We start from the raw sequence: 15,782 nt of genomic DNA on the forward strand, positions 1-15,782 counted from the left end.
GGAGCGGCGGGCGCGGCGGGGCGGAGCGGCCGGAGCAGCGGCGGGCGGGCAGGCGGTCGTCCGGCCGGGGACCCGGCCCGGGACCGGCGGCGCGCGGCGGCCGAGGCCAGGTGAGTTCCAGGCGGCCTCGGATTGGCGACTCGGGCTCGAAGCCTGCCTTTGGGGGCTGCGCAGAAGAGGGACGGAGCTGAGGGCTGATGGGGGACGCTACGGCAGGGGTCGAGGGGGCGGGAACGAGCCTGGGGGTCTTGAAGAGGTTGCTGAGGATGAGGTGGAAGCGAGACGGTGAAGGAGAAAGTGGATGGGGATGGAGCTGGTGAGGGAGTTCGCGGGCGTGGGGGGGGTGAGTCTTGTGGCTTTGAGCAGCTTCTCTGAAGAGGACGTGGCTTAAGTGGTAATTGGGGGGTCGCAGGAAACGGCGTTGTGGGGAGGCATGGAGGCGGGAACGAGAGGCCCAGGCTGGGGGAGTGGGCAAGGCCAGTGGCGGGACAGCCGGGGTGCGGTTGGGGGGAAGGGGTGCGAGACCGATCTGGGGACGTCTGCCTGCGCGATTGAAGGAAGGGTGTCTGAGAAGAGGGCGGCGCCTGGCCCCCAGTGGGCGCTCAGTAAATGCGGGGGGTTCTAAACTAACTGATGCGGCAGCCGGCTATCGGGAATCGGGGAAATGGGAGCTGGAAGGGAAGTAAACGGAGTAGAAGTCATGGTAAGAACTGAGGGTAGGCTTAGGGAGGGAGGGCCCGGAGAGGAGGGAAGAGAAGGAAGGGGTTAGAGTGGCCCCGTGCAGATAGATGTTGAGGTGCAGCCCCTGGAGATTCCGTCCCCCCACCCTCCCCTCTTGATTCATGTCCCTCCTGACTTCACACTTAACAGCTGGGTGACCTGGGACGAGTCCCAACACCCTCTGTGCCAGTGTCCTCGTCTTGGAAACTTCATCACCCTCCCCTTAAGACAGGACTAGCGGGATTCTGGGATTCCCTGGATCCAAGGAAGGGACCTCAGGGCCGGTTGTGGGGCCGGAACTGTGTTTCAAGAGGGAGTGTGCATGCACCCTCATGTACAGGACTGTCGCCACCTCCGCAGAGCTCATCCTTGGACTTAAATGGGTAAAACGACATACAGGAAATCTGTCCCCCGGTTGCTCTGAACTCAGCCCTGGAGAGGCACGACAGCCACGAGCCCTCCTTTCTTTCCTGAGCACCCTGGAGGCCAGGGGTCTTTAAGGGATGGCTTCTCTGCCTCTTTGTCTGAGGTGGGAGCCGGTGGGGACACTTTCCAGCCAGAGGGTCCCAACTCGGTTTGCTTTTTGGTGTTGGAGTCTTCAGAATCTTAAGGTGTCCAGGAGCCGCCGGAGGTGACCTGGGCGACAGGAAAGTTATTCGCATCTGACAGGCCTGGCTCTTGTGGCCCTGGCAGGGACTTTGTGCAGGGTGCTTTTAACTGGCATTAATTTCTCCCCTTTCCCAACTGTTGGGATCTTTATCTGGGATCTGCCAGAAGGGCTGGGGAACCCCAGCTTAAATTTAGTTTATAGCTCATTCAGGAGTTGAACCTGGATAGTTTGAATATAAAGAGGGCCACAGAAAAATAAGCACCCCCTTCACTTCCAGAATATCCTGGCCTTTAGGAAAGGTGGCTTTGGCCTGGCTTGCCCCAGGACATGCAGTGACAGCCCACAGTCATGCCTCCTGCAAACATTGAACTGTAGGCTTGCCCTGGCCGAGACACCCCGATGAACAGGACCGGGATCTTCTGATCCCACAGCCCTGCAATCGCCTCTTCCCTACCACTAGAGAATGGCCAAGCAGGGTCTTGTGGAGGGAGCACTGTGTTGGAGATCCTGGCTTTGGTCAAGTCTCTGTGCCTGTTTCTGACCTCTCACCTGCAAAATGAATGAATTGACCTCCATCAGCGTTTTTCTTTTTTTTTTTTTTTTTTTTTTGAGGCGGAGTCTCACTCTGTTGCCCAGGCTGGAGTACAGTGGCTCAATCTCTGCTCACTGCAAGCTCTGCCTCCTGGGTTCACACCATTCTCCTGCCACAGCCTCCCGAGTAGCTGGGACTACAGGAGCCCACCACCACGCCCGGCTAATTTTTTTGTATTTTTAGTAGAGACGGGGTTTCACCGTGTTAGCCAGGATGATCTCGAACTCCTGACCTCGTGATCCGCCTGCCTCGGCCTCCCAAAGTGCTGGGATTACAAGCGTGAGCCACCACGCCCGGCCCCATCAGCGTTTTTCAACCTTGAAACCCAACTCTTCTTATCACTATCTTGTCTCCAGTCCATGTCCCACAACTCCCGGCCTTGAACTCCTCACGGCACCCTCACTCTCCATTCCTGGCTGCGATGATCCTACTTTTATTCCATTTTCCATTCTACAGTTTGTATCCAAAAATTATTTTTTTTTAACCGCTTCTTCATCATCCAGGTAGAAAATTGTGGTGTCAAAGGTGCTTTTGCACGTTGCACCTACTCCCAAAGCTTTGGAAACTGCAAATTTCTGGAAATCCCAAGGCAGTACTGTCCCTCAAGTCCATTCTGGTGACTCAGTGGAGCAGGTAGAGACGTGGGAATCTCCCCTTTCTGTTTGGCTGTAGGATTCATTATTTTCTCCCCACACGGACTTGTTAACTTGCTGCTTCCCATTCCTCATCTCTTCCAAATGGTGTGTTTTGGGTGGGCCTAGATTTCAGTTAGGCAAGGGTTGATTGTGCCAGGCACTTGGTAGATTCCTGGGGACAGAGGTGAATCCTTATGCCCCAGAGGAGGGACACGCTAGTGCCCCCCCGCCCCAACCTTGCACTTCCTCTTCAGAAAGAATGGAGTTCAGGCTGGGCCATGGTGGCTCAGGCCTGTAATCCCTTTGGGAGGCTGAGGCGGGTGAATCACAAGGTCAGGAGTTCAAGACCAGCCTGACCAATATGGAGAAACCCTGTCTCTAAAAATACAAAAATTAGCCGGGCGTGGCGGTGTGCACCTGTAGTCCCAGCTACTCTGGAGGCTGAGACAGGAGAATTGCTTGAACCCAGGAGGCGGAGTTTGCAGCATGCCAAGATCGCGCCATTGCGTTCCAGTCTGGGCGACAGAGCAAGATGCCCTCAAAAATAATAATAATTAAAAAAAGAATGGAATTCAGATCAGGTCATCAGTACGGTGACAGAGGGGCCACAAGATATTATGGGGGCAGAATTAGGGACAACCAATGCAAGCTTTAGGACAAGGGGGATTCCAGCAAGTTTCCTCGGACTTGGTGGCTGGCCCCAGGTCAAACCTGGAAAGATAACACATGTTAAACCACGCTGGGTGGAAGGGATTGCACAAGCAGATACCTCTGAAGCCCGGCCTATACAGAGCATCCCAGCTCTCTCATTCTGCCAACCGGCAGCGCGAGGGTCCTTGTTCTTATCTTCCTGATACAGAAACAGGCCCAGGCAGGTGATGACTTCAGAGATGGTTCTTTGAGCTTTCTAGAAATACGCAGGATCCTTAGTAACCTTTAACAGGGGAAGCCCAAATCTCCAGGGCAGTTTCTCACCCGCATCACCATTGACACTTGGGGCTGTGCACTGTAGAATGTGGAATAGTGTCCCTGGCTGTCACCCATGAGATGCCAGTAGTATTCCATCCCCTCCAAGGGGTAACAACTGAAAATGACTCCAGCCATGGCCACGTGTCCCTTGGGGGCAGAATCACCTCCCCCGCTAGGTGAAATGTGATGCTCATTAGTAAAACCTGGTTCCCCTCTAGGGCCAATCATTGCCTCGGTGGGTCCTTGGTGTTTGTGGAGCCCAAGAAACTGCCACTAAGAGTGGGAACAGGGGCAGAGACCAGGAACTGAATCCTGCCATCCAGTCAGTTCTTAATCAGGAGGGAGTGGGTCTCAATAAAAAGGAGGAACCGCTAGGAACAGACTGTGGGGGGGCAGGCAATGTGCCCGAAGGTGGATAGCGGGTGCCCTTGTCTTTCTCTTCTTTGTCTTACAACTGACCTGGATTTCTGGAGGAACTGTCCTCGTCTTAGAACGATCTGTTGCTTTTCTTCTGAGATTAGAGGTATTAGATTCTCTCCCAAGAGCTACTTTGGAGGTTGCCCCGGATAAACGTCGCTTTTGTAAGCTGCGTTATCTCTCCCATGGGCCCTTTCGCCCGCCCGTTCCCAAGCACAAACTGCTGAATTTTTGTTCTTGGTCCATCTTGCTGTCCCCTTCCCTGCTTGGCCCCCTCCTTGACCGTGACTTTGCTGCTTTACCTTGATTGGAGGAGACGCTCTGGGGCCATGGGACTGACGGTCCCTTCTGGGTGCTGCCCCCGCACCCCACCCACCAGCCCTTTGTGTGCCCGGCATCCCCAGCCCAGCTGTGCCAGGCTGCCCCTGCTCGGCCGGCCATTCAGACGGCCCCAGGCGGCCTCTCGGCAGAGCAAGACAAGCCCTTCTCTTTTGCCCTCGTGGTCCCTGGAGTGGCAGAACAAAGGGCTGTGTCTCCACACCAGCCCACCGCCGCAGCCCAGAGCCCCGTTCCCTTTCAGTTTCTATCAGGGCTAGGAAAGAGCCTCAGAGATTAGGCATGTTTCAGAAATGCAGCTGACGAGTTTGGGTTCTACTCATTTCCTCAGCGAGACTTTCTGAGCCCGAGCCCGATGATAAATAAAGTAGTGATTCAAGGGTTCAGCCCGTGGGTTCATTGGAGTGATGAATAAGATATCCTTGTCTGACTCACTTGTTTAAAACCCATCTCTGCCCTGCTGCACAGGGCTATATGTGCAAGAGAAGGAGCCCCGCTAGGGGTGTTTCATGACTGTTGTTGCTGGGTGCCTGAGTTTGCTAGGGCTGCTGTAACAGAACCACACGCTGGGTGGCCAAAACGACAGAAATGTATTGGCTCGCAGTTCCAGAGGCCAGACGTTTAAGATCACATTCAAGATCAAGGTGTTGGCAGGGTTTGTGCCTTCAGAAGGCTGTGAGAATCTGTTCCAAGCCTCTCTCTGTTGGCTCATACATAGCCGTCTTCCCCTGGGTCTTCACATCGTCCTCCCTCTGTGCCTGTCTCTGTGTCCAAATTTCCTCTTACGAGGACAGCAGTCATATGGAAGGGGGCCCACCCTAATGACATCATTTTAACTGAATCATCCCCATAAAGACCCTGTCTCTAGGCCAGGCTTGGTGGCACACGCCTGTAATCTCAGCCCTTCGGGAGGCTGAGGCAGGAGGATCGCTTGAGGCCAGGAGTTTAAGACCAGCCTGGACAACATAGCAAGATCCTATCTCTACAAAAAATACTAAAATTAGCTAGGCCTGATGGTGAATGCCTGTGGTCCCAGCACTTTGAGAAGCTGAGACAGAAGGATCGCTTGAGCCTGGGAGTTTGAGGCTATAGTGAGCTATGATCATGGCACTGCATTCCAGCCTGGGTGACAGAACGACACCCCCATCTCTTAAAAAAAAAAAATCCCAAATATACTCATACTCTGAAGTTCTGAGGTTTAGGATTTCAATATGTGAATATTTGTTTGTGGAGGGGAGTGGTGGACACAGCTCAGTCCATAATAATTGAGAAAAGGACAAATTCAAATTACATTTTTATTTGTTTATTTATTTTGGGGGCGGAGGCAGAGTCTCACTCTGTCACCCAGGCTGTAGTACAGTGACGCGATCTCAGCTCACTGCAACCTCTGTCTCCCAGGTTCAAGTGATTCTCCTGCCTCAGCCTCCCGAGTAGCTGGGACTACAGACGTGTGCCACCACGCCCAGCTACTTTTTGCGTTTTTAGTAGAGATGGGTTTTCATTGTGTTGACCAGGCTGGTCTTAAACTCCTGACATCAGGTGATCCGCCTGCTCGGACTCCCAAAGTGCTGGGATAACAGACGTGACCACCGTGCCCGGCCCTCAACTTACATTTTTAGGTAATATAGGAATCTGGGGGGAAATGATCGTGTCAGTAGCGAATAGGTCCATTTTGTCTTTTCTCACTCCTTTAAATAAACACTTTAAGGGTGAGCAGGTTGGTTGGCCACATCAATTTTGGAAGCTCCCTGTTTTCCAGATCTCACACTCATACATTCAAGGGTGACTAAAGAGGGGTGAGAGGCCTGGTGCAGTGGCCCATGCCTGTAATCCCAGCACTTTGGGAGGCCGAGGTAGGAGGATCACCTAAGGTCAGGAGTTCGAGACCAGCTTGGCCAACATGATGAAACCCAGTCTCTACTAAAAATACAAAAATTAGCCGGGTGTAGTGGCATACACCTGTAATCCCAGCTACTTGGGTGGCTGAGCCAGAAGAATTGCTTGAACCCAGGAGGCAGAGGTTGCAGTGAGCCGTGATCTCGTGCCACTGCACTCCAGCCTGGGCAAGAGAGTAAGAGCCCATCTCAAAAAAAAAAAAAAAGGAGAGAGAGGTGAGGACCCAGCCCAGGGAGGAGTGGATCCCATGGGATTTTACAGGGGATGTGTTGAGGGCCAGGTCCACAAGGCTGCATGTGCCTGGTGGGGAAGCAGGATGAAGTTTACAAACAGGGCATGGGGCGGGGGTGTCTCTGTTCTCAGTATTGCCAGGGTCAGGGACAAGGAATATCCAAAAGTAACTCCACTTGTGGACCCAAGTGACCTTAGGACCAACTGCCATCACAAGTGATTGAACAAAAGAAGTTTCTGGAAGGTCTTAAAATCCTTCAGCAAAAAGGAAGTATTGGCTGGGAGCCAGGCTCAGAGCTGGCCCTTGGGAAGACTGAGGAGAATAGAAATAGCCCTCGCCTCTGTTCAGATCTTCAGCCAGGAGTCACGAGCATGGAAGTCAAATTAACAGCCCAGTGGGGTCTGTGAAGGTGCCAGCAGCGGGCGAGCCTGTGACGGGAGCCTGCCTGGCCTGGGGACTTGCTTATGGGGGAAGTGGGAGACCTGAGAGCTTCCCCAGTCGGCCGTGCCCTGGGTCATCTGCCTGCGAGGTGGGCACCGCTGCTTCCTCACGAGTGAAGTCACAGCGGCACAGCAGCAGTGGGAGGCTCGAGGCTTTGCTGTGGATCTTCCTGGGCTCACTGCTCAGAGTATCTCCATGAGGAGGCGTCTGCCACCTCCTGCATCCCATTCCAGGGCAGACGAGATCGGGGCAGGAGGGTGACGTTTGAGATTTTGATTCCCAGGGTATGGGGACTCAGGTGGGGCTTTAATTTCCTGGTGAATGTGCCGTGGGGGGCAAGAGATAGCTTGGCCACTGCTTGGGAAGACCCCTGGGGTCCTTGTCTTGTCACGTGGAGATGCTGTTTATTGGGTGGGCACGAGAACAAGAGAGGCGGAGAAAGTGCGGTCTTACTTATTTGGCCCATAGGCGCCATGGAAACTGGTTCCTTTCCCCTGGGTGGTCCCTCGGGAGTCAGCCCCATGATTTAGCAGGGAAGGGAGAAGGTAAGGGTTGGGGTGTCCTGGAGTGCAGAAAGTGGCCTGAACTGGGGCAGGTGCCTCCACAAGGCTGGCTCCCTCTTGCACCCCACACTCTTAATATCCTGCAGCCACGTGAGCGTGGGGTTGGAACCATGGTAACATGTCAAGTGCCTGTGGGTCCTTGAGGAGGCTGAAAGTGTGTGAATCTTGCTTTTTTTTTTTTTTTTGAGACAGGGTCTCACTCTGTCACCTAGGCTAAAGTGCAGAGGCATGATCTTGGCTCACTGCAGGCTTGACAACCTCCCTGGGCTCAAGTGATCCTCCTACCTCATTCTCTCTAGTAGCTTGGGACTACAGGCGGTCACCACCACGCCAGGCTAATTTTTGTATTGTTTATAGAGACGGGGTTTCACCATGTTGCCTGGTCTCGAACTCCTGGGCTCAAGCGATCACCCGCCTCAGCCCCCCAAAGTGCTGGGATTACAGGCGTGCGCCACCACGCCCAGCCGCTTTTCTGATTGATTTAAAGCATAGCTTCTCAGCCGCAGCATTGGTGACATTGAGGGCAAATTGTTCTCTTGGGCAGCTGCTGTCTGCACTGTAGGGTGTTGAACAGCATCCCTGGCCTCCACCCTTCAGATGCCAGTAGGACCCCCTGCTCCGTGTCTGGATAACCAGAAATGTCTCCAGACACGGCCAAGTGTCTCCTGGAGGGCAGAGTCAGCTCTGGGTGAGAAACACTAGTTCCGGGTTCTGTTGACTCCTAAGTGACTTTGCGTCTGTCATCATCTGCCTGACTGAAGTCCTAGGATGCTGCACACATTTTTTTTTTTTTTTTTTTTGAGACCGAGTTTCGTTCTTGTTGCCCAGGCTGGAGTGCAATGGCATGGTCTCGGCTCACTGCAACCTCCACCTCCCAGCTTCAAGTTACAGATTCTCCTGCCTCAGCCTCCCAAGTAGCTGCAGTTACAGGCACCCGCTACCATGCCCAGCTAATTTTTGTGTTTTTAGTAGAGACGGGATTTCTTTTCTTTTTTTTTTTTTTTTGAGACAGAGTCTCGCTGTTGCCCAGGCTGGAATGCAGTGGCACAATCTCGGCTCACTGCAGGCTCCACCCGCCGGGGTTCACGCCATTCTCCTGCCTCAGCCTCCCAAGTAGCTGGGACTACAGGCGCCCGCCACCACACCTGGCTAAATTTTTTTGTATTTTTAGTAGAGACAGGGTTTCACTGTGTTAGCCAGGATGGTCTCGATCTCCTGACCTCGTGATCCGCCCACCTTGGCCTCCCAAAGTGCTGGGATTACAGGCGTGAGCCACCGCGCCCGGCCAGAGACGGGATTTCACCATGTTGGCCAGGCTGGTCTCGAACTCGTGACCTCAGGTGATCCACCCACCTCAGCTTCCCAAAGTGCTGGGATTGCAGACGTGAGCTACCATGCACAGCCCACACATTTACATACACAAAGTGAATGGGGAAGGAGAGAGGAGAGAAATCAGAGAAGCTAGATGGATTCTCCTGGTTAATAACCTTTTGGGTTAATAACCGTTTGGTGGCCAAGTGATTACATGCCTGTAATCCCAGCACTTTGGGAGGCAGAGGTGGGAGGATCCCTTGGGCCCAGGACTTCCAGACCAGCCTTGGCAACATAGTGAATCCCGGTCTCTACAAAAAAGATACAAAAATTAGCCAGGTATGTTGACTCATGCCAGTGGTCCCAGCTACTCAGGAGGCTGAGGCCGGAGGGTCACCTGAGCTTGGGAGGTCGAGGCTGCAGTGAGCCAAGATAGTGCCACTGCACTCCAGCCTGGGGACAGAGTGAGACTCATCTCAAAAAAAAAAAAAAAAGAAAAAATTTTTAGGAATATATTCTGTGCATTCTGGTATTTAGTGTGAGGAAAGAATCAATTTTTTTCCAAATAATTAATGTAGGGTCTCTCACCCTCAGCACTGCTGATATTTGTGGCTGGGTCCCTCTCTGTGGTGGGACCCTGAGCACCACGGGGTATGGAGCAGGATTTCCAGCCTCAACCTTCTTCATGTTGGTAGCATCCTCCCTGTTTTGACAACTCTTAATATGTCTCTGGGCCAGGCGCAGTGGCTCACACCTGTAATCCCAACACTTTGGGAGGCTGAGGCAGGCAGATCACTTGAAGCTAGGAGTTTGAGACCAGCCTGGCCAACACGGTGAAATCCTGTCTCTACTAAAAATACAAAAAAAACAAAAAAAAACACGCACACACGCACACAAAATTAGCCAGGCATGGTGTTGTGCACCTGTAATCCCAGCTACTTGGGAGGCTGAGGCAAAACAATCGCTTGAACCCGGGAGGTGGAGATTGCAGTGAGCCAAGATCATGCCACTGCACTCCAGCCTGGGCAACAGAACAAGACTCTGTCTCAAAGGGAAAAAAACATGTCTCAGGACAGAGGTTGTCAAGTGTCCCCTGAGGGCAGAGTCAGCTCCAGGGGAGAAACAATGATATAGAAGAACACCAAGCTTCTGAGGGGCAAGCAGAGCCTGTTGAGACCTGCAGGTCAAGCCCGTGACTGGCCTGAGGCAACTCCTTTCTCCCCTGCTTTTGTAGTGTGATCACCAGGGTCCCTGGCACAGGGATGAGCTTGAAGGGGAGCTGGGGAGTGGCTGTTTCACCAAAGACACTGGTGGCAGCAAATCCTGGGACCATTGTTCCCCACCATCCAGTTCCGCTCTCAGGTGATCAGAAAATGGAACGAGCTCCCTACGTCCTTTGTAGAAACCAGGCAGAGGGTGGGTTTCGTGGCCAGGAGGAGGAGCATCTGTCTGAAAGCCACAAGGGCTGGGTCACAGATGGGCGGCATGGGGAGATCCTGGCAGGCAGAGAGCACTCCACGTGGAAACTAGAAGCATGGGGCAGATGGGGGGCCAGGTAGTGAGCCACCTAGGCGGCTCAGCAGATGTGGGGAATGGGAATAAACTTGGGGGTCTTTTGGGGGATCAGTGCGATAAGTGATAGCTAAAAGGTACAGGGTTTCTTTTTAAGGTGATGTAAATGTTCTAGCCAGGGGCAGTGGCTCATGCCTGTAATTCCAGCTCTTTGGGAGGCCGAGGCAGGAGAATCACTTGAGCCCAGAAGTTTGAGACTGGCCTGGGCAACATAGGGAGATCCTGTCTTTAATAAAAAAAAAAAATTGAAAAATTAACCGAGTGTGGACTTGCACCTGTAGTCCCAGCTACTCCAGAAGCTGAGGTGGGAGGATTACTTGAACCCAGGAGTTCGAGACCGGCCTGGGCAACATAGGGAGACCCCTGTTCTTACCCTCAAGATGGCTTTCCCCCGGGCGTGACGACAGATGAACTGTGTGATTGCAGAGGGGGATGCGAGGGTTTTTCCTCTGCCCTTCCAGACCCGCGTCCCTGGCTGCCCTCCCCATCTTCGTTACAAGCCCACAGGTCAGCCGGGAACGACCTGCAGCCCAGCCACCACCCAGTGGCTCTGCCTTCTACCTGTGACCAGAACCCACCTGTGTCTCATGGGCCTGACCTAGGCCACTGTCAGCTCCCCCCAAGGCACCCACAGGACATGCTTCCATCCAGGCCCCCCAGAGTCCATCTGCCACAGATAGTGACATTTTCTTAATGTCACTCTGGTCCTGGTGCCCCTGCATCAAACCACACGGGGCTCCCCTGTTGGACTTACATGAAAATCTAACCACATTTGCAGGGCCCTGGAGGATCTGACCTTCCCCATCTCGGCTTCTTTCTCCCCGCCTCCAGCCTTGGACCCACCGGTCACACTGGGCTCCTTGTTCTCAGACCCACTCTGACCCCGCCTGCCCGCTCCCCGCCCTCGCCTGGGCTGCTGTCCTCAAGCTCTGGGCACGTCTAGCTCGTTTGCACTGTACAGGCCTCAGCAACCATTTGCCCTGAGCGCTGCCCCACGGGTTCCTATCCCCAGCTTCCCCACCTTGGCCCGGCTCGTACTGGGGCTGATTATTTTTTGCTGTGAGAGCCGTGCTGTGCACTGTGGGACACTTGAGTTGGCATCCCTGGCCTCCACCTACCAGATGTAGTATCCCCTCGCCGCAAGTGGTAACATCCAAAATGTCTCCATGGCCAGGCGCAGTGGTTCAAGCCTATAATTCCAACACTTTGGGAGGCTGAGGCGGGCAGATCGCTTGAGGCCAGGAGTTCAAGACCAGCCTGGCCAACATGGAGAAACCCCGTCTCTACTAAAAATACAAAAATTAGCTGGGTGTGGTGGCACATGCCTGTTGTCCCAGCTACTCGGGAGGCGGAGGCACGAGAATCACTTGAACCTGGGAGGCAGACATAACAGCGAGCTGAGATAGCACTACTGCACGTCAGCCTGGAAAACAGAGCAAGACTTCGTCTCAAAAAAAAAAAAAAGTCTCCAGACATTGCCAGATGTCTGTCCCAGTGGGGACAGACTCACTCCTGGCTGAGAACTGCAATGCTAGCACGGTTATGCTGGAGTTTTCCTCCCCAAAGCACTTATCACTGTTGCTAATACCTCCTTGCTTTGTGGTGAGTGCGTTATCCGTCTCCTTCACCTTCTGGTTCTCTCTCCTGTGCCCAGCATCAGCCTGGCCCAGGGTGAGCACCGGAGGAACATTTGTTAACTATATGTTGAAAGAAGGCAGCCTCCTCTGAAACATCAGCACAGATCCCAGGGAGGGAGACCCCAGGGCCTGGAGGGATGGGCGGATAGCACAGGTCAGAGAGCACTTGGGCTGTGGGGAGGCGGGTGGCCAGAATGTGCTGAAAGAACACATACCTGGAAAGGGACTTTCTCCAGGGCGCGGGGCTCAGAACAGTCAGGCCAGATGGAAGGTCTGGGGGAATGTCTTGGGGAAGACAAGGGACAAACTGAACATGTTCAGAAGAACACATTCAACTCCCCATGGGTGAGCGTGGAATTGGCAGAAGTCACGAGAGAGCATTTGGGATGAGCTTCTTGGGAATATTCGGTTAAGGCAGAAAAAAGGCTGGAGCAACCGAAGGGCTCACCCAGCTACCTTCTGGCCTGAGTGTTTCACTCAAGGTCTTCTGCACTGGGCAACTGGATTCGTGTCCTGGGGCTTCCATAACTAAGTACCTATCCTGGGTGGCTGAGGAGGCCACAAGTCTGAAATGAAGGTGTTGACCAGGCTCACGCCTGTAATCACAATACTTTGGGAGGCTGAGGCGGGTGGATCACCTGAAGTCAGGAGTTCACGACCAGCCTGACTAACATGGTGAAACCCTGTCTCTACTAAATACAAAAAAATGAGCCAGGCGTAGTGGTGCATGCCTGTAATCTGAGCTACTTGGGAGGCGGAGACAGGAGAATCACTTGTACCTGGGAGGCGGAGGTTGCAGTGAGCCGAGATCACGCCATTGCACTCCAGCCTGGGCAACAAGAGCGAAACTCTGTCTCAAAAACAACAACAACAACAACGAAAATTAGCTGGGCGTGGTGGTGGGTGCCTGTCATCCCAGCTACTTGGGAGGCTGAGGCAGGAGAATCGCTTCTACCCAGGAGGTGGAGGTTGCAGTGAGCCGAGATTGCACCACTGCACTCCAGCCTGGGCAACAGAGCAGGACTCCATCTCAAAAAAAATAAAGGTGTCAGCAGGAACACACTCCCTCTGGAGGCTCTAGGGGAGGACCCTTCCTGCCTGTTCTAGCTTCTGGGGCTCCAGGCATTCCGTGGCCTGTGGTCACATCACTCCAATCCCCACCTCCATCTTTATTCACATGCCACCTTCCCTCTGTGTGCACATATGTCTCTTTTCCTTTTATAAGGACACCAGTCTTTGGATTTGGGGCCCACCCTTGTCCAGTACAACCTGATCTTAACTGACTACATCCCCAAAGACCTTATTTCCTAACAAGGGCACATTCTGAGGTTCGGGGTAAGCATGAGTTTTGGGAAGCATGAATGAACTCCCCACTGGAAATGCCTCTCTTTGTGATTTTGCCCTGCGGACGCTGTTTCTTGGCCCTGCTGGCTCCCCCACCTGCTCCCGAGGAGTTTCCCATCCGTGCTCTGTCCCACCCCTAGGAAACTGGACCCTCAGCGGGACCTGGGCCACCAATGATGCCCACCAATTCCTGTGATGTCCTGTACCAGACCGTGGTATGATCCCATTCACCTCTGCAGTGGATTCTTGGAAGCAGCCCCACTTACTTTGTTAATTTACTTATTTGTGTGTGTGTGAGATAGAGAGAAACAGGATCTGCCTCTGTTGCCCAGGCTGGAGTGCAGTGGTGCCATCATGGCTCACTGCAGCCTCGACCTCCCAGGCTTAAGTGATCCTCCCACCTCAGCCTCCTGAGTACCTGGGACCACATGTGCACGCCTCTATGCCCGGCTCATTTTTTATTTTTTGTAGAATTGGGGGGTCTTTCTTTGTTGCCCAGGCTGGTCTCAAACTCCTAGGCTCAAGTAGCCTCCCAAAGTGCTGGAATTATAGGAATAAGCCACCATGCCTGGCCATATCCCCATTTTCTGAAATGCCCCAAAAGAGCTTAGTTCCTCCCTCCTGTCACCTGCATTGGGCCATCCCTTGGAGTTTTTCTTGACAATTTATTCTCTTGAGTGTCCTCTTCCTCCCGACTGGCACGTGAGCATGGCCATCTTATGGTTAGTTTGGAGGTGTAGAAAAATGAGGACAAAGGTCTCTAAGTCATCCTCCCACTCTGAGCCACCCTGACCAACAGGCTGACTTTGTGGTCATTCCTTCGTGTGTGTGCGTCCATCTTTCCCATATTGCCCATGAGCGTTTCTTCTAAAAAAAAAAAAAAAAAAAATCCTCAACAGGATCAAGGAAATGTACATGAAATGTGAAATGCGCTGAATGCTGCACGATGCACCCTGAACGAGTCCTCTGTAATACTAGTTAGCCTTTCCTTAGCTTGAGAATGATTTCATCCTATAAACATGTGGCTTCAAATTATGGCCTTATATAAACGAAACAGCTACGCCACACTTTCTGGAGGCCCCGTCCGGAGGCCTTTATTCTCCAGTAAATCCCGAATCCTCCGCCAAACTGGTAGGCAGAACCCTACTTTCTGTGCAGCCGGCCTTGAGAGCAGCTAATTCACATCCGGCCACTGACCCCCACCCCCAGGGCCTGTTTTTTTCGTTGTCATGCCTTTCCTTGCACCTCCTTCCTATGAGAACGCAAGGAAAAGGCCCTGAATTGAGATTGGCATTTTTTCAGCGTGCAGAAAGCATATACCGGCCCGGCTTTTACAAAGCCATTTCTTTTTGCACTGCTCCATTTTTTTAAAAGGAGTGTTCATTTTTATTGTAGTGAAATGCACATAATGTGTAATTTATCATGAGTAACAATGCATTCACAGTGTTGTGCAAACACCAGCTCTATCTGATTCCAGAACACTTTCCTTCCCCAAAAGGAAACCCCGTCCCCATTAGCCGTCACTCCTCACTCTTCGTCCCCTAGCTCCTGACAACGACTCATCACTTTCTGTGTCTGTGGATTTGTCTGTTCTGGCATTCTGGACATTTCTATAAATGGAGTCACACCCCATATGGTCTTTCGTGTCTGACTTCTCTCACTCAGTATCATGTTTTTTAGTTTCATCCACGTTATAGCATGAATCGTTGCTTCCTTCCTTTTTTTTTTGAGACAAGGTCTGGCTCTGTTGGCCAAATTGGAGCGCAGTGGCACAATCTCGGTTCACTGCAGCCTCTGCCTCCCAGGCTCAAGCCATCTTCCCACCTCAGCCTCCCAAATAGCTGGGATTACAGGCACACACCACCACGCCTAGCTAATTTTTGTGTGTGGTTTTTTTTTTTTTTCTGTAGAGATGAGGTTTTGCCATGTTCCTGAGGCTAGTCTCTAACTCATGAGCTCAAGCGGTCTGCCGGCCTTGGCCTCGCAAAGTGCTGAGATTACAGGCATGAGCCGCCTCACTCAGCCTTCATTCCTTTTTTATGCCCAAATAATATTCTGTTGGATGAATGGGCCACGTTGTGTTTTTCCATTCATCTGTTGACAGGCACTTTGTTACTACTTTTTGGCATTTCTTCGAGGATCTTTATAGTCTGACAGTTTGATTTTCATTTGGTGACAAGGGGATCGTTCTTATACAAGGCCTTTGTCGTACTGATGCTATCAGCTGGAGGATGTATTTTGCTTCCTGTTCACATTGTCTGTGCGTGGGATGGGCATGAGTCAGGGGGTAAAGCGAGTGTGTTAGCCTTGGGGTATTTTGGTGAGACAATTCGGTTTAAGGAAGGAAACACGTTTTTAGGACCCGGACCCCAAAACACAAGCACAACCCGAGGTCGCCACTTGGCTGAGCTGTCCCCCACAGGGACTTCAGGTCCCTGGTTCCTCCATCCCCAATCTGCTTCCTTCCATTCCCGCCAGAAGCAGGGGATTCTCCAAGGGCAGGTTTC

General features: G+C 52.7%; 1 protein-coding gene across 1 annotated transcript in view; it reads left to right on the forward strand.

Moving 5' to 3' along the window:
- Positions 1-10: 10 nt before the first annotated feature.
- Positions 11-15,782, forward strand: part of MYO9B (myosin IXB) — a 135,537-nt gene continuing 119,765 nt past the window's right edge. Inside the window, exon 1 of the mRNA XM_055239265.2 lies at positions 11-110. The gene's annotated coding sequence lies outside the window, so the exon portion shown is untranslated. The remainder of the gene's footprint in view (positions 111-15,782) is intronic.

This window comes from Symphalangus syndactylus, chromosome 13 (genome assembly GCF_028878055.3).
Source record: "Symphalangus syndactylus isolate Jambi chromosome 13, NHGRI_mSymSyn1-v2.1_pri, whole genome shotgun sequence".
In the NCBI taxonomy this organism is placed as follows: Eukaryota; Metazoa; Chordata; class Mammalia; order Primates; family Hylobatidae; genus Symphalangus; species Symphalangus syndactylus.